The 21898-nt window shown below is 36.7% G+C and overlaps 1 protein-coding gene across 2 annotated transcripts in view; it reads right to left on the bottom strand.

Annotated features, from left to right (window-relative positions):
* The window catches only part of LOC124176223 (solute carrier organic anion transporter family member 74D), a 95949-nt gene that overhangs the window by 49595 nt on the left and 24456 nt on the right, over nucleotides 1-21898 (bottom strand). The window contains exon 2 of one of the 2 annotated variants that reach the window (XM_046557187.1): nucleotides 6866-6942. The exons of the other annotated variant lie outside the window; for it this stretch is intronic. The gene's annotated coding sequence lies outside the window, so the exon portion shown is untranslated. The remainder of the gene's footprint in view (nucleotides 1-6865; nucleotides 6943-21898) is intronic. 2 annotated transcript variants of the gene reach the window in all.

Below are 21898 nucleotides of genomic sequence, written 5' to 3'. Positions count from 1 at the left end.
AAATTGATGTTTAATCAAAGCGGGTGGCGCGGAAACGAGCGGAACATTGACTCGGATTATTATTACGAAAGATGAGAACGAGGATTCGAATAAATCACGAGGCGTCTTGCGTGACTTTTCAACACCGCGGCGAAACAATTTTGTTCTCCTCGTCTTTCGACTTTTTCTCACACGGATAAACCGCGTCGTTTCGAATTTCTTCCTCGCCAAATTCATGCTAGAAATTTCAACCTCCTTGACAGAATTGATACCCTGATTTGCATGAAGTTTTTTCTTTTTTTTTTTATTTTCAATTGTTTTACAGTTCAATCAAATGCAACGCACTAGTTACCATCACGAAACGTATAACAATCGAATACTTAATATACCCGTTTCAAAATGACGGAAACAAAAAAATTCTTCCGACAGCTAAGATGAGTCTGTTTTTAGCGAAAAGCTTCTTCAAGCTTGATAGTATCATACACGTTATAACTCTTGAACTTTGGAAGCTGAGGGCAAAAAAAAAAAAGTTGTAGTATCAAGGCCAGCTCTACGATCTTACTCCAAAAAAAAAACCTAATTTTAAGGTTATGCTGACCTCTCCTGACTATTATAATTGTTGAGGAAATTTTTGGCAGCACCGTTTCACCTCTGTCTGAAAACCGTAAAACTTTCATCTGTAAAAAATTTTCCTGTGAAACCTGTAACATTTACCGAAACATTCAACGATTTGACTCAAAACGGTACACCCTGAACATATACCAGCTGTGTATGTCATGTTTGTACTAGCAAACCGTCGCTGCTCCGCCCGCATCCAAATTTGATGTAATAAAATCGAAATTCTATTCAGATAAAAACAATCTTACTTAACGATGAGAATGTTCGAATGTAAATTGACATCACCTAACCTAACCTAACCTAACGTAATCTAACATAACCTAACTCAACCCTCTATCTGTAAGAGTTCCAAGTTGGGCTAAAAACATCGTTACATTTCCAAAATCATTGTTCCGATTGTGATGAAATAAAGTCTAAGCTCTGGCCATACGTTGTAGCTATCCACAGAAATAAGAATAATCAAAATCGGTTCGGTAGTTTTGATGTCATAAGCTAACATACGTGAGAAGAACATCGGGTTTTGTATACATATATCGCACTCCCGGAACAATACCGAATTAAGTCTAAAAATCCCAAAATATGACCGTGTTTGCGGTATATGCGGAAAAAAATTCTCTATTGAACTGAATAAAAAAGTCGATTTCGGTATTTTTAGACTTAATTCAGTATCGTTCCGGGAGCGCGATACGTAGAGGTGGACATGTATCGTGGAAACTATTAAGACGCCGGTTTTAGGTATTGATCGGGGCGTAAAATAACGCGTGTACGACACCGCGGAGAAGGTAGTCGGTAGGTGGTGGGTGGGTGAGGTTGCGTAGGGGAAAGGCTATGCGATTTTCCCCGTCAGGTAGTAGCTGCTGCTGTTGTAAACTACGTTTATAGATATTCCGTAGCCGCTCGTCGGGCGTTTATAATGTGGTTATACCGCCTTCCTCGTTCGCTGTCACGACTCGACGACGTAAGTAAGTAAGCAAGTAAGTATTATACGGGCCGAGTCGAAGCTCGGACTTGGGAGCCAGGACACGTGCTGTGTCGAACATCCTAGTACACGTTTCACCTCCGCAAACCTCCGACGAGCCGAAGAGCCACGCCTACAGGTGTCGCGATCAGCGCCGAGCGAACTTTAAGGATGAATGAGCTTACACCGTCCGAATAGAAAGTTGGAACGCGGGAACGGAACCGATTGAAGAACCAAAGCAATGTCTGATCTGCGCTGATTGAAGCAAAAATTTGAAAAAATTGTGGTTTTTTTAAAAAAAATTTTTTTATTTTTATGAGAACGTTGTAAATAATTCAACTCTGGTGATTTTTAATTCTTTTCTATCAAATCAGAATGTTTTCACCGCTCATTTCTTCTCTCTATGCCAAATCCCCACAATTTATTTGACAATCGTTCAACGAAACTTGCAATTACGTATCGGAGATGTTGATTCATTCGCGTTCATCGTCATTGGCGTGGGTATAAAATGGGGTGGAGATTTTTTCAACGGTTTCTCATCTTCTCCTAACTTTTGATACGGACGGTCCAGCCGATTGATCGGCCTTAACGCGTGTCGCATGCCTGCGAATATGCAGACGTACTTTCTTTCGCACACTTAAATGTATCCACCGCGACCCGCGAACTTGCGACGTTCGCGAATTCAGTTTCGCGGCGATGTGAGCTTCATGTCAATGTTCTACAGTAGAAGCTCGGCGGCTCTCCGCCCTACGGAATAATACGGAGACGGGAATTCTTGGGAATCGTTTCATGCACGAAACGGACTCGATCGATGTGATCGAGGTTCCGAACGTTCGTAAGTTAAACGATAAATCAAACAAATTCCAGGACAAAATTTTCTTCAACGAATTTTGCACAAATTGATCTACGTACGAATTTAACGATTCGTACTAATTTTGTACAAAATTATCTTACATGGTATTGGCATCTTATATATATATATATAGTCTATGAAAATTACAAGTGAATTCATTGTTGTTTTATTCAGTCAGTGCCGAAGAAAAAAAATTTTTCTTTTTTCAAAATTCAAAAATTTATATCTTTTGAAAGAAAAAAAACCCCATCTCAAAAATTTCAGAATCTTTTGAGATCAGTTAAAGGTACTCCAGAAAAAAATTGGCGGGAAAAATTTAATGGCGGTCATCGATTTTTACAATGTTGTAAATTTCAAAATTCTGCAAAAAAACGATTTTTTGAAACATTTTTTCAAAAAAAAATTTTTTTGGTAGCTTCGAGTATCCCCTTGAAAATCTAGCTCAAATCATTGAAGTAATTACAATAGTTTTTGAGATCTTTGAAGTATAAGTATAAAAAAACAGGAAAAATAGTGGAATCTTAAAAGTTGCATAACTTTTGAAAAAAAATGTTTAATTTTTTTCCTTTGGCAGAGCTTCGTTGTATGATGAATGAAAACTTGTGACCAAATTTCATCCAAAGCAAAAGGGGTCGAGTACAACCATTGGTCGATTTGACATGGACTGACCCATATATATAGCATATCGCGATCGAACTTCGAACAAAAGGATCGCTTGAAAAGTTTTTCGTGATAAGATTAACGAGTTTTCCGTTCTAGAACAATATTCGAGAAGTTTAGGCGCCTGCCGTAATTAAGATAATGATATAGTCGATTAAATTATCATGGTTGCTGAATTTCAGATCACTGTAGAAAATGCTGATAAAACGTAATTTTCTATCTTAATTCAACAATTTAGATACCTACCGTATAATTACGCTTCTCAAATACATTATTTAGAACAATTACCAACAAGTTACTTTTTTTTATTATTTTACCGAGAGTAGCGAGCAATGTTTGTCAAACTATGATCAATTTCTGTTCAGAGCTTCGGGTCATTTTATAATCCGTAAGTAATTTCCGAATGCATGCAGGCACAAAATCACTTTGTTACATACGAGTTAACACGAGCATAGATCATCACTTTAATGTTTGAGGTGTATACCTATAAGCAATATCTATTCGTAAGTGCGATAGATTTCTTCAATAAATATTAGTAACAAAGATTAAGATTTTTATACAAACGATTAAATTTCTTTTCAAAAAGTCGAATGACCGGAGAAACCAAAAAAAGAAAATTAATAACTAAAAATTGCGAGAAAAGAAGGTAAGTATTGTCTTTCAAGAAAGAGAAAGAAAAAAAAGATAGATCACGTTCGTAAAAGTTGGATATATGGTTGAATTTCAGTCCTCTACAAAAGTGCAATATACATATACATTAAATATATCCATATATATAGTTATATATATATGTATATGTATGTATCAAGATATAATACGTAAGACCCGATTGCGCATCACACGTCTCATTAATTAAACATATATGCGGACCGCATACGGTAGGTTCATACATAGAACATATCATATGCGAGCGATTTACTGCATCAATCGGCACATGTGTATAAAGGTATGTACCTAAACTGTATATATACATACGTATATACGCAGGTATACATAGCTGGAGCATTAAGCGTATTTGCCATAGTCCCGTTACGGTACAGGTTCACCGTCAGAATGTTCTATTGACCGAACGGTAGATTAGAATACGTACCTATCGTGTGCAAGAGTGTATTTTACACGCATGTCGAGCTGTACCCGCAGCGTGACACACGCGGAGAGAGAGAGAGAGAGAGAGAGAGAGAATTAAAATGGAGCAATATGCCCCCTAAGGACAACACAAATGCGCTGACCATGTGCGGCTCTCGGTGAAAGAAAAAAAATAAATAAAATAAAACAAAATAGAATAAAAATAGAATAAAATGAAATAAGAATAAAATAAAATAAAAATAAAAATAAAAAGTAAACATATAACAATATATAAAAAATATTTAAATTAAATCTGCGCTTGTTAAATCGAATGCGCTAATCAGAGGAACCTTACCAAAATTAGTCAGCTAAAAGCTAATCCTACAAAGCATATATATATATATATATATATACATATATATATGTATGAGTTATGAATTAAGTATCAACATATTAAATTACATTAAATTAGGCAAAGGTGGTATCAGTTAGCAATTAAACAGTATTGCTGGCCAAATATTCCCTAAGTTTTAGCCTAAAGACATTTACGGAAGATGATTCGCGAATTGAGGTAAGCAATGAGTTCCAGAGGACACAAGCCGATACAAGAAACGATCTTTGGTATACGGTTGTTCGGTGTAAGGGAACAAAGAGAAAGAGAGAGAGAGAGAGAGAGAGTGAAGCTGGATGGCGTCTGTTTCTCAATGCAACGGTGTCTGGGAAAATCGATCGATCCCCGGGACACGTACGTGACTACATACCGACGGAGCTTGCCCCCATAACTCATCCCCCATTCCCGAAAGACGAGGACTCTGCGACGACGCGTTTCAACCCCAGTAGCAGGGCCTGTTTTCCCGGCAACGAAGGACCGAGCTTCTAACTCTGGGAAACATTGAAGTGGATCGGAGAGATGGGCAGAAAAAAAAACGTGCTGGGAAGAAAAACGAGAAAAGAGTAAGAAAACGAGAAGTATAGTCCCAGGGAGAGACAAAGAGAGGTAGAGAGAGAGAGGGAGGGAGGGTGGCTGCGCGTATTAGAGGAGAAATTTGATAGGGTGAAGTACAAATGGAAAAACGTTTCGATGGAAAAAAGAAAAAAGAAAAAAGAAAAAAAAAATAAATAAATAACAAAAGAAAAAACGAATAGAAGAATACGAAAATGTGTCGGGTGAATCTCGAGAAGGGTAAAGAAGACGACGAGGTCTGATATCTAGTATGCGTATGCGCGGCATGGGAATAAAATAGAAAGAGAAACGACCAAGTATTCCGACCTGCACCAACAACTCGACTCGACTCGACTCGACTCGACTCTCGACCACATTCAAGCAGCGGTACAGACAGGCGGTAGGGATGATGCTTGGGCTGAAATTAATGTCATTATAACCCTTCTTTCTCTTTCCGTTCTCGTCTGCGTCGCCATTCAAACTTCTCTCTTTTGTTCGAATCCAAAACCCCGGTCCTATGTTATGATGTATTAACGATATCTAGACATTCTTGTATGCATGTATGTATGTATATATACTTACACCTACATAAGGAACGGGAACGGTGCAGCTGGGTTGCATACGTCAAGAGAGAAAGAGATAAGAAAACTTGGTAATGAAAGGAAGAGAAAAAAATAAAAAAATTTAAAAAAAAATAAATACAGAGAAAGTGAAGAAGAAGAAGAAAAACAAAGCAGAGAAAGCAATTAGAACACGTAAATCCCGATGAAGAAATTTTGAACGATGATACTTCAGGAAAGTTGAACAGTTGTTGGTACTTCACTAATTCATTATCGTACGAAGAGAGAAAAATAGGCGGTTGGGCGATTTTATGAGGTTATAGGAGAACGCTTTACCCGTAAGACGGAGATGATGCTGGTTCGAAGTCGCGCAGCGAACTGACAGCCGAGCTTCCCCCACCCCGTCGACACTCGCTTACCCCCACCGCCCGCTTTCCCAATTGCATTGAATCACGAAGCACTTTACTCTGTGCAAAGAGAGAAAGTTTCCGAAAAACCGACCACAAAATGTAAACATTCCGACTCCATGTCGGATCCCATTTTTACACTATGTATTTAATTTCATTTCGAGAGAATGAAACATCGAATAAATCGAACGCAAAAACGTTCCCGAGTGATAAGAGATTCTGTTTTGAAATATACAACTGACTTGAACGAACAAACAAAAATCGCACAATTTATCTTCCTTTATTCTTCATTGAAACGTATGGCCCATTCAATTTTCGTCCTATATATAATATAATACATCATTGAACGAACAACGCTATTGTTGGAAAAAAGAAAGTACATGCACAATACGATATACGATATAGAGAATACGGCTGACGGTTGATTGCCAACTATTTTGTTATCGAGTATAATTAAGTCTAATCAAATCCTCTCTGCAAACGCCGCGTTTATTAAATTGGTAATAATAAGGCTCTCTCTTAGGCACTCGGCAAGTTCATGCACATCTGTATACTATTATACGTTTGTACAACACGTGCACGAGTACTTTTGCATACGTACAGGGTGATCTGGATGTTTCGATCGCAGAAATTTCAAACCCGATACGAATATGTGAAATGTATTTTGCGTGACGCAGAAAGAACCGAAGGCACGAAGAAAAGAGACGAGATTGAAGCGGAAAAAAAAAGAAACAATATGCAAGAGAGAACACTGCGATATTTTAATAATTGACTAGTTATATACGAAACGAGTATTAAAGGAAATATGCTTTGTATACGAACCGATCGAGATAAACGACGGGAGATAGACCCCGAGACATTCCTGCAGCTAACCCGGTTTTATCGCTGCTTCACGGCCGCTGAAACAGTGTAATTTAGACAGAGTGTAAAAACGGTTAGTAAATTGCATAAAAAATTGAATGCAGCATGCATGTGTGAAAATATGACAGAGAAATGAATTGACAGAGTAGAAAATGGGATAAACTGATATTGGCACAAATTTAACGTTTTGTTTAGTTTCTTTGTTTCGAATGGTGACACATGTACGTATATATTTGCGAATTGTTTTGACAGGTTGATGGATGCGGCGTAACTAGTAAATTATGACCAAGCTAATTGCAAAATGAATAAAATCGAGTGACAATAATTCAGCTATCAATTATTACAAGTCAAAGACCGTGTTTGATATTATTAATTGATTAATATTAATACAACAATTGGTCGATTTATAATCGTTTGAGGTATAATAATTCGTACTCGAGACGCGCGAGAGATCAAAATTCATTCGATACCAATCTGACATTGAAAGAAAGCACCTGCTGCTCTATTCCGGATGAAAATTTACGCTGATTTGGTCGATCGGCTTGCACGTCTAATGCTTTTTACATTTTAAATTTCGTCCGAAAGTTGAGCGCTCAGCGACATCTTGTGACAAAATTATGTCGTGTTTCAAATAATTAAGATATAAACTAGACATTAGATTCTCCGACGTACGGAATATCTACTGAAAATCCAATCGCCATAGAATTCGGTACAATTTAAAACTCGTTAAAGCATTCAGGATTCCAGAGAGAGCAAATTTTAAGGAATCTAAAATTTGTCGAAGAAATAAATACAGAAATTTTGTATAAATTTTGCGGTAACTTCTCGCGGGTTTCTAATAACTTTCAAATAATTTCAGTAAGAACGATACAACAATTTTTTGTTTGCACTTATTTGACACTAAAGATACGAAAGTTAAAAAAAAAAATCTTGTCCAATTCCGATGAACAATAGCATACACTTTATCCATAATTGAATTTTCCACGAATCGTATGATAAATTAAACTTCAGGCAATCATAATATATCTTTTGTCGATTCGTTGTTTAATTACTCTTAAATTATAACGATTGTATAACGTATCAGATTTGTTTTTATCGACTAACGAACCCGAAAAAAAAAAAATCCGTCTCACAATCAGAAGATATACGAATGAAGGGAACTTATTTCTTATCAGAATGGGACGAACTATACACGAATTTTACGGTGATGTAATAACGTAACGTATTTTCTTCGACACTGTTGACGATAACGTGTTTAAAATTGAAAATCAGTCTTTTAAAATTGTTTTTTTTTTTTTGTTCGCATTTTTTGAAACTCCGTTTCACGCATTTCACTCGTCAAATTTTCGACGCGACTGTACATCCATCCCATAGATCCGCGGGGTTTTGATGGAGTCACATGACTGCCGTTCGTCGCAGACATGGTAATAAACAGGTTGCAACAGCACGTTGCAGTTTTTCGCACTGTTTATGCACAAGCTGCTGGCATTACATACTCCATTATATACACATATACCTACCATCAAGTTCATTCAACTTTCATTAGATCTAATACACGCGCTCTCGAGAACACCCTTCGTTTCCGACGAGATGCAGCGGCAGCAGTAGCAGCGTTATTGATTCATTTGTTTGAATTTTTTTAACATTCATTTGTCTCGTGTACGATTATTTTTTACTTTCTTCATTTTTATTCAAACACTACATTATTCTCATCAAGTCACAACCTAAGTTCTGAGCTTCTATCCGCTTTCGGCCGTAATTTTTTCTACTTCTTCGCTAAAATATTGCCTCAGTTACAGGGAATACGCAAACGGTCAAATAAACGTCCGATCTATTCTACACTTTCCTTTCTCTCTGTAAGGACGAAGTAAGTCACGTTACTGTAACAATGCGTGTTCAAGAGAAATCGTCACCTCGCACCTTTGAAATCGTCTGAAATTTAGTAAGCCATGATAAACGAATCAGACCGGACTCATATTTATAAAAGCCAACTTCTTGAAAGTCATTCACACGTTGCACAGTACCGATTTTTTCCTCATGTTTCGTTACCTCAACGTTACTAACTTCAGTCTCGTTTCTCTCTGCACGCACCACGTTTTTGTTTTTTTTTTTTGTTTTTCCTACATTCCTAACAAGAATCGAAAGTAAAATTTCGATCTCCAGCTAAGAAACAGTTCCGGTGATTGTTATAACCGAATGAACAAAATGTTGGAAAAAAAATTACCCGGTATAATTTTTCTTTTTTTGTTTTTTTTCCAAATTAGAAGCAAGTTCTTAACGAGAATTAAAGGCGTCGTCACCCCGCTTACAGTGCAGATAAGTGCAAGTGCGCGAAGTGCAGGTATTGCGGCGTATTTAAACGCAGCGCACGCCTGCAGGGAGAAATGCTAAACATAGCACGGCCGATAAGAAAACAGAATTTGCGACGGCGGTGCTTCTGTGTGCCAATTTAAACGTATTACGAACGCATGCGCCGTTCTTCTGCGGTACAACGTACATAAGGGGCATTCCAGGCCAACTCGGTAAACGGTTAGCCATAAAATTATTTTATTTCACCCAAGATTTTTTTTATGTTGGTTCAACCTTTGAAAATCGTCCATACAAATTTTCAATCCGTTTGAAAAAACCTTAAAATTGATTTCTGTAAGCCTGTGAAAAAAAAACAAAAACAATCCCGTTTCCGAAATAACATATTTTCACGGAATATTCAGAGTGGTAGAAGATTTTTTTCAATGTTTTTAACCGTGTTGTTTTTTTCTTCTATTTTCATACCCGTTCAAAATCTATCACAGCAAACCAAAGGACCGGAGAAACAATTAGAAAAACAGTAATCAAATCGGAAATGCGGTATGTGTTATAACATATATGTGGAACAGGATTGAAAATAGAAAAAACGATTCAAAAAATACAAAAGATAATTTGAAAAAAAAAATCTTTCCACCCTGAATCTTGCTTGAAAATGTTATACATATTTCGAAAATGGTGTGTTTTTTTTTTCCCCTGCTTCGTAGAAAATCAATTTGGTTGTCTTCGAGAAGGGTTTTACAAAATCATTGGGCAAAGACGAGTGATTAAAAAAAAAATTGACATCATTTTCACAAGTTTTTCAGGGATCGTAATAACGTGGGATAAAATCCTCGGTGAAATGACAAAAAACGTCATGGCCAAAAGTTTACTGACTTAGCGCGGAATGTCCCATATTACATAACGATACGCACCTACATTCGTCTTACGAAACGTGCGATGCACGTGGACGCGGATTATACGTATAAGGTAAGTGTTTGTTACATAAATTATTCACATGCATACGTACATGTACTCATATATATATATATATATATATATATATATATATATATATATATATATATATATATATATATATAATAATGTGTATTAACAATGAACACAGACAGTTGTATTATGGCTACGTACGCGTTGGGCGTAACGCTGCTGCAGTTGCATTATTATTATTATTATTGTTATTATTATTGTTGTCGTTGTTGTTGTTGCTGTTGTTATTAATCATACTATTACCGTTGTGGTTGTTGTTATTGTTATTATTATACGTACACGTCGAACGGCGCAAACAGGCAACGCTAAACTAACGTCTGGCCCACATTGGCATCCTCGCCCCCTTGCGTGTGCGCTCATTGTCGACTTTAATCAATCCCATGTAACACAGGCTGTCTCGGCAATTGTTCCGCGTGTTGTTTTTCTTTTAAGGATGCATCGGACGTTGGTACAGACAGGTCGGAAATTTGCAGACGAGAGAATAGAAGACGACGAAAGTCCTGCAAGTGCAGCAGCTAATCGACTCGAATCTACGTGTTCGATTTAGGGTGTGTCAGTTTGACGATTCTTTTTTTAATACAACGCGAGCGTGTTCTACGCGTTCTTCCACGATGCGTGTTTTTCCCGTACACAAGTGAGTCTGCGAATGCGCATGCGCGGAGTACTGAAAATACAACTTTCAAGCCCTAGGGGTTGAAAGTAGTCTTTTCTGCACTGCGCGCATGCGCTGTCGCGAACAAATCTGATATCGAGCGATTTCGTTTGGTCCGAAAAAACTGAGTTAGTCTCCTCGTTACGCAATATAGTATTTTCTTACGACACCTCAAATTGTTCATATTCAAGAACGTTGCGAAAAATAATTGAAAATTGTGAGTGAGTTTCAACTTTGAACAAATTAGCACCTACCGTCACTGTATTATTCTACTAATTTTAAAGTTTGATTCTAATTAAAAGTAACTCATTCTATTCCTAATTGGAATTCCTCAAGGATCGTCTGAAGTGGATTTTTTTTCTACGACCGTCGGTTGGTAATATAAAGAAAAAATCTCGACCGTAACGTTTCGCTTAGATTTCAAGAGAGCATAGAAAAAACCAATAAAAAAAGTATGAAAAAAAAAAACAGAGTTTAGTCGCGTGAAAAAAAAAATATTATTTATTTGTTTAAAATTTTATATCGTTTAATTTTACAGTAAAAAGAAAAAATAAGTATCTCAACTCGTTGCAAGCAAGCAAACTTGGCTCCACGGTTTAACACATTGAACATAAATGGACAGCACGCACTGTATAAAATAAAAAATATAACTGAATTTCAAACAGGCCGAAAAATAGTGTGATTAGGAATAAAAGATATAATACATGAAAGTGACGGTTAAAATGATTATCTATGTTAACTTATTAAAAATTGATTATCAAATCAGGATTCGGTTATTTGAGTACACTTTACGGAATTTTGTAGTTTTGTAAAAATTTAAAATCCATACGTCTCCTTCGACGTATCGTTTTTTTTTTTTTTTTCTATTTTCGCACGGACTTTTTTATCCAGATGAATTTATCCGTACAGATTAGCTTCGGCGGCACTTTTTGAACCTTTGCTTTTCGAACGTTGCCGAAAATGTGGCACAACTCGGTCACGTTGCAAGGCGGTATTAATATAAAGAGATCCGCTTTACTGTTCTTGGAGGGGATATAAAATCCACACCAATCCTCGCGATTTTTGTCATTCATCGTTTTTCCCCCGTATATCCGTGAATCATCGTATCGTTGATGAAATCGTTGGCAAAAATGACCGCAACGAAAATCCGTCTACGACGCAATATTGCGTTTATAAACACGATCGTTTACCGCCTGCGGAACAAACAAACAAATAACTCGGCGCAACTTCTCGTCTACGTCAACGTCTCATTTCGATGTGGACAAACTGCAGCCAAAGGATCTAATCAATTTGTTTATCATTTAGAACGACATTCGATCAAGTCTCTTCGGTACGTCTACGCGCCGCTAAGTCCTGACCTTTAATTTGGCCCAATTAACGATTCCCATCGATGAAAATATGCTATCTTATAATAACGCGATGATTCACGTAACTCGAGTTCCGTATAGATAAATGTAGAAATTGTATTTCTCTGGTGCAGTTCTGCCCCCTCCCCCTTTGAATTTATCTACAGACCATAGTTTCCGTTTGTTGGAAATTTGCCGATTCATCGGGTATAAATGAAATTCGCAGAGCGATGAATTGATATTATCGTACGACTATATTTGAATGTCAATCACGTTATTCCGCTGTATATGCTCAGTGAATTTATACGGGGCACGTTTTTGCATTGCGCGATAGTTCTCGCAAATAGAAAATACATGTACGCGTGTATCAATAATGTATAACATTTATTTTTTCTTACTCCGTATTTCGAACGTTATGCGGGATTCGGATCGGCAGGAGAGTAGGAAAAAGATAGAAGCAGGAGAGAAATGTTAAAGTCAAGATTGAACTGCGCTTCGACTTCGCATAATACATATATTTTTAAACATGCATTATTCAAAATTTACTTGTGACGTCATTTATCACGCTCAGGTTAAAAATATGCTGTACCGTTCCGTGTTTGTAAACTGCCGGAATGATTGGACCGACGGTTTTTTCATAAATTCTGTATTGTTTGTCAAACCTCTTAATTTTTTTTATTAATTCATCCGGAATTAAATGTATTATTAATTTTTTCTAATTTTTATGTTTCACCTGTTTTGTAGTTTTAATTCGTTTTATTGACCATAGCGCTGTGATAAATCGACACAATTTATAACTGATCGTTAGTAGTTCATAAATATCCTGAGTTTGTAGGTAAATTTAACATATGTCGATTCTCGATAAAGTTTGGTGAAAATATTTTCTTTACAAAAGCTCGAATTACAGATCTATTAAAATTATATAAAATAAGATTATTTACGAACAATGACGAAAATTCAACGTCGATTTTATTTATACTATGTATATATATATATTTTCTTATGTATGAGAATAAAAAATGACATAAATAAATATGAAATTTGGCGCAGAACCATCTTGATTCACATTCTTTCACCTATCTCTGTAATCTACCTTCGGCATTCAAAGTTATTTAAAATTTACAATTAACCTCAATGTCAATTTGACGTTTTTGGTCTAGTTTCCGCTTCTTCCCGTCCACCTGCTGCAGTTTTTGCCAACTTTTTTCAGAGAGCTGTATATATATCGTATCAAGATACGCGGCAAGGATCGTTTCGAATACAGATGGCTTAAGCCTTAGCCAGAAACGGGGAAAATTAGAACGGCCGTGAACTTGAAACTGAGCTGAGTTAAATCCGAGGTATATAATCCGCTGTGGATATTCGCCTCGTTTCTACGAGATCTTTCGATCTTCGATCTCGTCCGGCGGTTGCTGCAATACCTCTACGTATTTTCGTCTCTCTGGTACGGATACGTTTGACATACAGTTGAATAGATAAGATCGGAGGATATAATAAATAATCAATTTTATTCCGATTTTTTATCGCAGAGAATCCGAACTTTCGTATTCGTACGATCAACGCTCCGCGTTCGCGGATATGAAGAAATACGGTTTTTGTTCTATATCCCGATATTTGAATCTTTCATCGAGCCTTGTTCCACGTAGAAAAAAAAAACAAATAAAATAAAATGTAATTTAAATATTGCATGTCCTGTTGCGAATACATGGACAGCACTTTTTTTTTTTTTAAGTCGAATCTGCATCGATTATTGTGCTCTACCTATAAACGTATTGTAATTCTTACCATCGGTTTCGTAACTCCTATTATCGGAATTGTAAATCTCGCCACAATTGCTGTAGATTTAATTCCAAAAAAGTGCCGTCTGCACATATTCGTTCAGTACCTGTAACGTTATAGAATCCAACGATTTTTTCCGTTTTTCTTCCAATTCTTTTCAGATTTTTTTCGTGTCAATCTTTTTTGCAGGTCACATTGTTTGCACGTATCAATATCACCGTGATATGATATTAACCTCGTTCTTTTTTCCGTTTTATCTCTTTTGATATTCAAATATTCGTGTTTTTTCCTTTACAACGTCCTCGTTATTGCAACTTTCATTTCTTCATCCGTATAATATACATAACACATATAATTCGATTTTATCAGTGATCTCGCGTGAATATTAATTTAATTTCAGGCATGCGAGAATGAAACACGCGAAGGTTCTTTGCCCCTTTATACATTGAAACGTACATATGCGGTTGGCATAATATACATCAAGGTATACGTACAGATTACTCGCACGAGTAAATGTTATTTTAAATGTACGACGAACTTTTGAATTATTGATAACGCGGCAAGACCGATCAGCGACTTTATATTCGGGAATTGGAATAAATAAGCTTTTGCGTCGTAACTCGATATGCAAATTTTCATCTTATTCCTTCTCTCGTCCGTCTCCCTCTCTCTTTCTCTCTCCTTGTATCTACTAACCCATGCATGTAATATACAGGTATGTACTTACGCACCAAAAGTAAACGTTACTCTCTTCACGTGTATCCATGTACTTGGTAAATTATACTCTAATTTGGTTTTCTTTTTTTTTTTTTTTTTGTTTTGTTGTTTCTACAATTCATGTAAATATATCACGTATACAATATATGTTACATATTAAACTCGCGTTCTAATTGTTATACTTTGAAACTGCTTACGTAAGGTGGGTTTAAATTAAAGGTAATTAATACCCTTGAGGATAACGCTATGTGTAACCTATATATGAATAACGAATATGTATATGAGAAGAAAAGCACATCGAAGAAAAAAAAAAAAAAAAAAAAAAAAAAAAACGAATCCCTCCTCCACGGCTGAGATGAAAAAAGAAAGAAAATATTAAAAATAAACTAAAATAAAAAAAAGTACACCGAGCATCGCGTCAATTCTTCTATAGATCGAGACACGTTGCGGGGGAATTTGGGATACATATGTTCAGTCTAGACGCGAATGGTACATATGTAGGTATACATGTGCAACAAGATCAACGAAAGAATCCCATTGCAGTGTCAAGAGAAAGATGACCGAGTCTGCTGCATGCGTCGCGTCGTTCGTACTAATAAAAGAAGAATTAACCGAACCGATCCGAGGACGGGGAGACGAAGTGAGAAAAATACGAGCAAATAAAAATTAGGTAAAAATGACGTCAAAAATGTATAAGCGTATCGGTTGTATACATATTTCAACGAGGCGTTCCACGACAAATCGCCGACGTTTCGAACCTCGCTTGTATTTCAAATTCGAAAGTTTGAAATTTCAACTTGGTGCCTGTCAAATATTTGCCATCGCGTGACTGGTCTCAAACGATCGGCAAACGAAATGCAATTTTGAAAAGTGATGATATTAAAAAAATATTCTAAAATTTCCTCAATTTCTCCTGTAATTTGTTAAATCGAAAATCGTCATTTTCCTGGCGTCTTTTAGAATTGAAATAATCAACTATAATGTTTCATCGATCGTTGTAAATTATTTTTTATTTATTTTCAAGTCCACTCATCGTCTATGTTAATTATATTGAAATTTTTCATTCGAAACTGCATAATCACGTGTTATATTAGGTATATATCTAGGTATGCTAAGCAAGTGTTTCGACGAAACTGTAAAAATTGGAACGCAAATAAATCTTCGAGTCATCGGAATCGAAAGTTTTCCAGAAACTCGACAAAATTTCCTTACTTCCATATTCTTTTCCCGTTGAATAAGAAAAAAAAAACCCCGACTACAATATTCTACATTTTCAGTCGGTGCAATTCTGTGTTATAATTTCGGTAAAAAAATATACTTTTTTGGCAAAATTTTTTTACCAAACGTAGATACTCGACCCAATATAAAATTAGTTCCATTATTAATGTCGCGACACAAAGACACGTTTCGCGTGAAGGGAAAAAAAACAATGGGATAAAAGAAAAAAAAAAAAATTTCGTACTTATAATGTGAAAAATTTATCGGTGAGATTAAAAATTGCGCGAGGTACAATAAAATCATACCCATAGATTTGGCGTGGAATGGCCTGCCCCCACGTGTTTGTACGCGGTGACGAAGATTCGCGTCGAAGGTGGAGAATCGGGCGCGACGAGTCGGCGAAAAAAAAGGAAAGAAAAAAAAAGGAAGAAAAAAGGAAAAAAAAAAATCGAACAATATAGGGAGAGAGGCAGGGGATGCCTGGGGGAAAATGGAAAGAGGGGAGGATACCTTATACGCCGGGCGTTTCGGGCGGTGTTTCAACGTTTGAACATGTCCCGAGGTCCCCACCCACACCGGGATAACAGTAGGAATAGGATTATGGGACGGGACAGGTTAGAGAAGAAGCAAGAATCACTTGATCTCGTCCCGGGTTCCTGGGTTACACGGAGAGGAAGTCGGGGGACGACGAAAGTGAGAAGAGGGAGGTACGGGGATGGGGATGGGGATGGGGTGGGGGGGTGGGAGAGAAAGGAGAGACGGGAGGCGGCAGACGGCCTTGTCGCGTGACGTCACCCCGCCGTCTAGACAGGGCCCCCGCAACTATAGGTATACCTATGTATATAACGCAAGCGAATACCCCAGGACTGTGCAACGACGAGATCGCTTCGGAACGCCGGCGTACGTACGAACTTTTCGATAATACGAAGAATCGGCGGAGAAGGAGGGGGAGGAGGAGGAGGAGGCGAGGCGGCGAAGAAGAAGAAGAAGAAGAAGAAGGAGGAGGAGGAGGAGAAGAAGAAGAAGAAGACGAAGACAAGGACTAATCTACGTGACGAACGAGACGGCGCATACTTCACGCCGTTTCACACCTCGTGCGCCCCTATCGCGAACCTTCAAATTTTCACGCTTCGATTCATAGATATATATATATATACTATACGTATATGTATATCACCGGAGTAATCCGGGATGCACGCTTGCGACGTCACGTCGTATTATATTGGAACCAAATAATTCGCAAATCGTGATGCAAAGAAATAAAAAGAAAAAATAACCCGTAACAAGATTAGTCCACATAAGAATAACAAAAAATGACCCATAATGAGAATAATCCGTACAAAAATAACCCGTAACAAGAATAGTCCACCAAAAAAAAAAAAAAAAAAAAAAACTCATAGCAAAAGTAACCCGTGACAATAATAAGCCACACAAAAATAACCCACAACAAGAATAGACCACATAAAAATAACCCGTGAGAAGAATAACTCTGACAAAAATCATCCGCGAGAAGAATGACTCTGACAAAAATAACACGTGTGAAATTGGATTAAATAAAGTTAAATTGTTTGTGAATTTTTTATCATGGGTTATTTATGACGGGTTATTTTTGTACGCATTATTTTTAGGCGGGTTGTTAAGGTCGGTCACGATGTCGTTGGTACCCCTTAGCTAACGAATTATAGGTACTTGCGAATTTCCTGTGAGAAAAAAGAACATGAAAAGTTATTACAGTCATTCCGAAAATGAAAAATTTGACTTTTCACTAGATCTCGGTGTTTCAAGGACGAGAAAATCACCTCCAACAATTTTCGAACGGACGTCTGGATGTACTCGAGCAATGTTTTGCCCGACTACGTCTCGACGACAGATGGAATTTTAATGGTTTTGGTTTTAATTGACTCTCCATTTGAAACCGATTATCGTTTAGATCTAATCGGTTCGGCAGTTTTAGAGTTATTCCAAGAACAAGATCAAGTAAAATATAAAAATAACAATACCTCAAGAATGGATCGATTAATATTCGTGATTATTTTGGGCTCAAACGACGCTTAGTTTGAAACGACACTTAGTTTGAAGCTCACTAAATTTTGAAATCGATCGTTTCGACAATTTTCGAGTTATTCAAATGACAGAAATGAAAAAAAAATTTAATTTTTGACGTTTATGAGCTCGAAACGCATTCAAGTGGAAACTTCTTCTTTGCCTGGCACGTCAAGGTCGGCCAGATTATCCACTTGCGTATTCGGCTTAGTAAAAATGCTCTCTCCGCAAGGATTCTTGGGTAATTCAAAATTGTTTCAAATTCTCAATATCGTACTGTAAACATTGAATCTAACTACACCCGGTAACCAGAAAGCTATTGAAGACAATCGACAGCGAGAAAATATTTGAATCCGGTTGAATTCGTTTTATCAATCCTAAATGTACAAATTCAAACAATAGCTTGGACGTCTAGTTGAATCTGCTTTCCATACCAATCGGTATTATTGTTCCAGTTTTTATAGGATCGCGCAATCATAAATATATCCTACAGAGTATGAATCGAAGTGTTTGAATAATTATATTTCAAACCGTAAAAAACCGTTGGATTATTTTGTCTGAGATTGAACTAGATTAAAAAATATAAGATACCATTATAGAACGATGAAAGCGCTGATGTTTTTCACCAATTCACACGAATTTAAATCGTTGCAGTGTTAGAACAGAAAGGAATGGTAGACATTGAATTGTCCACAACGTATTGGACTTTATTTCAGATAATTTCCAATTCATGGAAAAGAATCGAATAGGAACATGTATAGATATGGAATTGTACAGTACAAATTGGATAGAAATGAAATCGCGTTGCAGTTCAAGCATTTAAAAAATGTACTGAAAAAAGAACAAAAACTACTTCGTTGTAAAAAACAATCGAAAAAATAAAACGATTAATTAAGATCATGTGATCAGTTTCCTTGCGTCGAATTCGGATTGGTGGATATGAAAACGAGTATGTTTTTACACTTTTCAATCTTTTTCCGATTACTGGTTTTATACCTATTATATGTTATATTATACACTCTAATAATTACTAATGAGACATAAAATTAAATCTTTTTACATGAGAACTTATTTTCTATATGAGATCACTTTCTGTGGCTTAGGATGCGACTGGACATAATAGTCAAACCGTAAGTATAACAGTGTAGATTTGACGTGTAACGATGCCTTCGTCTTTCACACTATTGTATAACGTATATTTATAATGCAACCTCCACGTCAAAAAAAAAATCAGTAAAAATTCACTCGGATTTTATCATGCAATTCTGCAGTTGGTAAAGTTTGTCTAGTTACACGGAGTAAATTATTTAGAGAACTTGGTGTTATGAATAATTGTTAGTAATTTCGTAATTAGACTGGAAACGATCAGAAATGCGGTATCCTTGGATTAAAATGAAAGGCTGAGGAAAAATCTTTGAAAAATTTCATTACTCTTATTGGATTTTTTGTTTTTTCAGAAGCAAAGGGATTGTAATTTCTAAGCGTACACATGTTGTACACGAGTTTATTGAAAAATCGAGCAATTGTTTGAGCGTAGACGTTGCCTTCAAGTTTGCAAGCAAACATAATACGAGAGATGGTTCCCATGTGAATGTACGAATCGCGCAATTGCAGCTGGAAACTTTTTCCAAGTATATCACATATCCGTCCGCAGTGACGGAGTGATAATACAAAGTAAGAGAGAGAGAGAGAAAAAGTGGGATGAATAACGTTATTTGTCACCGGTCAATAACATTCGGAAGGTGGTGAAAGTCTGATTGACAAAGATGTAATCTGTCATGTATGCATAATATTATACCTATATCGATATGTGCGTGACGCAGGGAAAAGGAGACGATTTATTCAAAATTATACACATAGTCGTGTCGTCGAAACGCACTACTTACTTATACATGCTTTCGAACGGATAACGGATAAACGTTAAAGATCACGCTATATGCAGCAGATGTTGCGAAAAACGAAACGGATGTTGCGTACGCGTTCATTTTTTGACGTTCACACACCGTATAATTTGTAATTGCGTGCTTCTTTGGATTATTTCGCAATTTATTCGCGCTCACCCCCAAAAAGTAATAATAATAATAATTTTTTTTTTAAATATATAATTTTGAAGTAAAATTAACAGTTTACATAAAACAAAAAAAAAATCAAACAAATGCACGAATTTTTCCATGATATAAAATTCGACTGTTTGGCGGAAAATTTGTTTTTGGATTTAGCTTGATTTTTTCTGCGTAAAACATGATTACTTTTTAGGGATGAGTGCGACATCGCCTAAATAAGAACCACCCTAACAACGAGTCAGGCATTTAGACGATCTTATCACCTTTTTGAAATGAATTTGTAATTAAAGATGAAAAATAATCTCAATTACCAACGATCATTACAAAGTGAAAAGATATTATTTGTGAAAAGGAAATGCATTCGAATATATAAAAAGAACAACTCTATCATCATCACGATGTTCGCTATGAAGATTTTAATAATATGACGTCAGATTTGGGATTTTAGTTACAGCATCTACCAGCTTTCACATTTTCTTCGTGAATTGACAGAGATGATCGATCTTCTGCAACTCCGTAATTATTGGGTATATATATATATACATATACATATATATATATGTATATACATATTATACATATGCTCGATACTTACGTATGCAAGGCTACCCGAGGCCAGTAATAAGTATAACAGGCATGATATAAAATAATAATATAATCAATTTGTCGCAATTTGAGGGCCAAGGGCAAAACTCTTTAAAACGTTTACAACGGTCATCCACCTTATGCAGACAAGGAGGAGTAATTCGTGTGTCGCGGGAATATCGCGAAGAGCCGTTGCAGCAGCCAGCAGTCGTACGTCAACAACCCTTTCACTTGCGAATTAATATACCTACGTCCATTAGGCATGCGTGATACATATATGCGGATATGTGTGCAACTTAAACATGGAGGGAGACACCGCACCTACTTATATTACAAATTGCGCCAAGTGTAGACGTGTATCGGCGCCTAGGGACTGCACTCTCTGTTTCAAAGTGTAAGTAGTGTAGGTACCTCGGAGTACTAGGTACACCCGAAGCGTTGGATTCGCACAACTTTCAACTATCGGGTTGGCAGGATGGAAAAATTCACCGTCGATTTAATAAAAAAATCTTGTCTGGTAATCTGCGAAGGAAGAAGCGAAAGAAACTCGCGCAGCTTGGAGCAACTGCGCAGACTCGAAGTCGGTGACGTCACAGGACACCAGCCAACGAGGAGAAACGTGTGGAATAATTTTTATTTTGACATTCGACGAGTCTCTCCGGAATAGAGAATAAAAGGAGTGTGAAGTTGAAATAAAACCGATTCTTCTTCAAATTTATTCTTTACCAGTTCCATTAATTTCCACAACATTTTGGGATGCATTTCAGACGTTATTTTTCACACGGTTGGATAAATTTAAAATTTAGAATCATCTATTTCTCTCACAGAGTCTTTGGAATTATATACAAGGGCCATTCAAATGACAGTCGTTTCTATTCAAAGTCCACCATTTATTGACGCAATAGATATCGGATATCGTAGTAAATTTCCGATGACGAGGTTTCAAATTTTCTGTAACCTCAATTTCGACAATTCAACTGCATAATTCATCCAAGTTGGTATTTATGGGAATACTGACTGATGACATTTCGCAATCGTTCAAAATGGACGCCTAAACCGACGAGAATAAAGACGTTACATAATCAACGGTCATATTTTCGGTTTTTTTTTTTTTTTCATCCTGTTTTGTCATCTCCTCAACCCGAAACGTCGAAAGGAACGAAAAACTTGCGAAACACAAACATGGTCTTATTTTTCATAAGAATCTATACACGCAGAGACTTACACGCGCATCGAGTTGAGCGATACCAAATTGGAAAGATTAATAACGACTCGCGTTACATGTAATAAAATTTGA

This window comes from Neodiprion fabricii, chromosome 2 (genome assembly GCF_021155785.1).
Source record: "Neodiprion fabricii isolate iyNeoFabr1 chromosome 2, iyNeoFabr1.1, whole genome shotgun sequence".
NCBI classification, from domain to species: Eukaryota; Metazoa; Arthropoda; class Insecta; order Hymenoptera; family Diprionidae; genus Neodiprion; species Neodiprion fabricii.
Note: the sequence above shows the minus strand (reverse complement) of the source record. Positions and strands in the feature narration are given on the sequence as shown.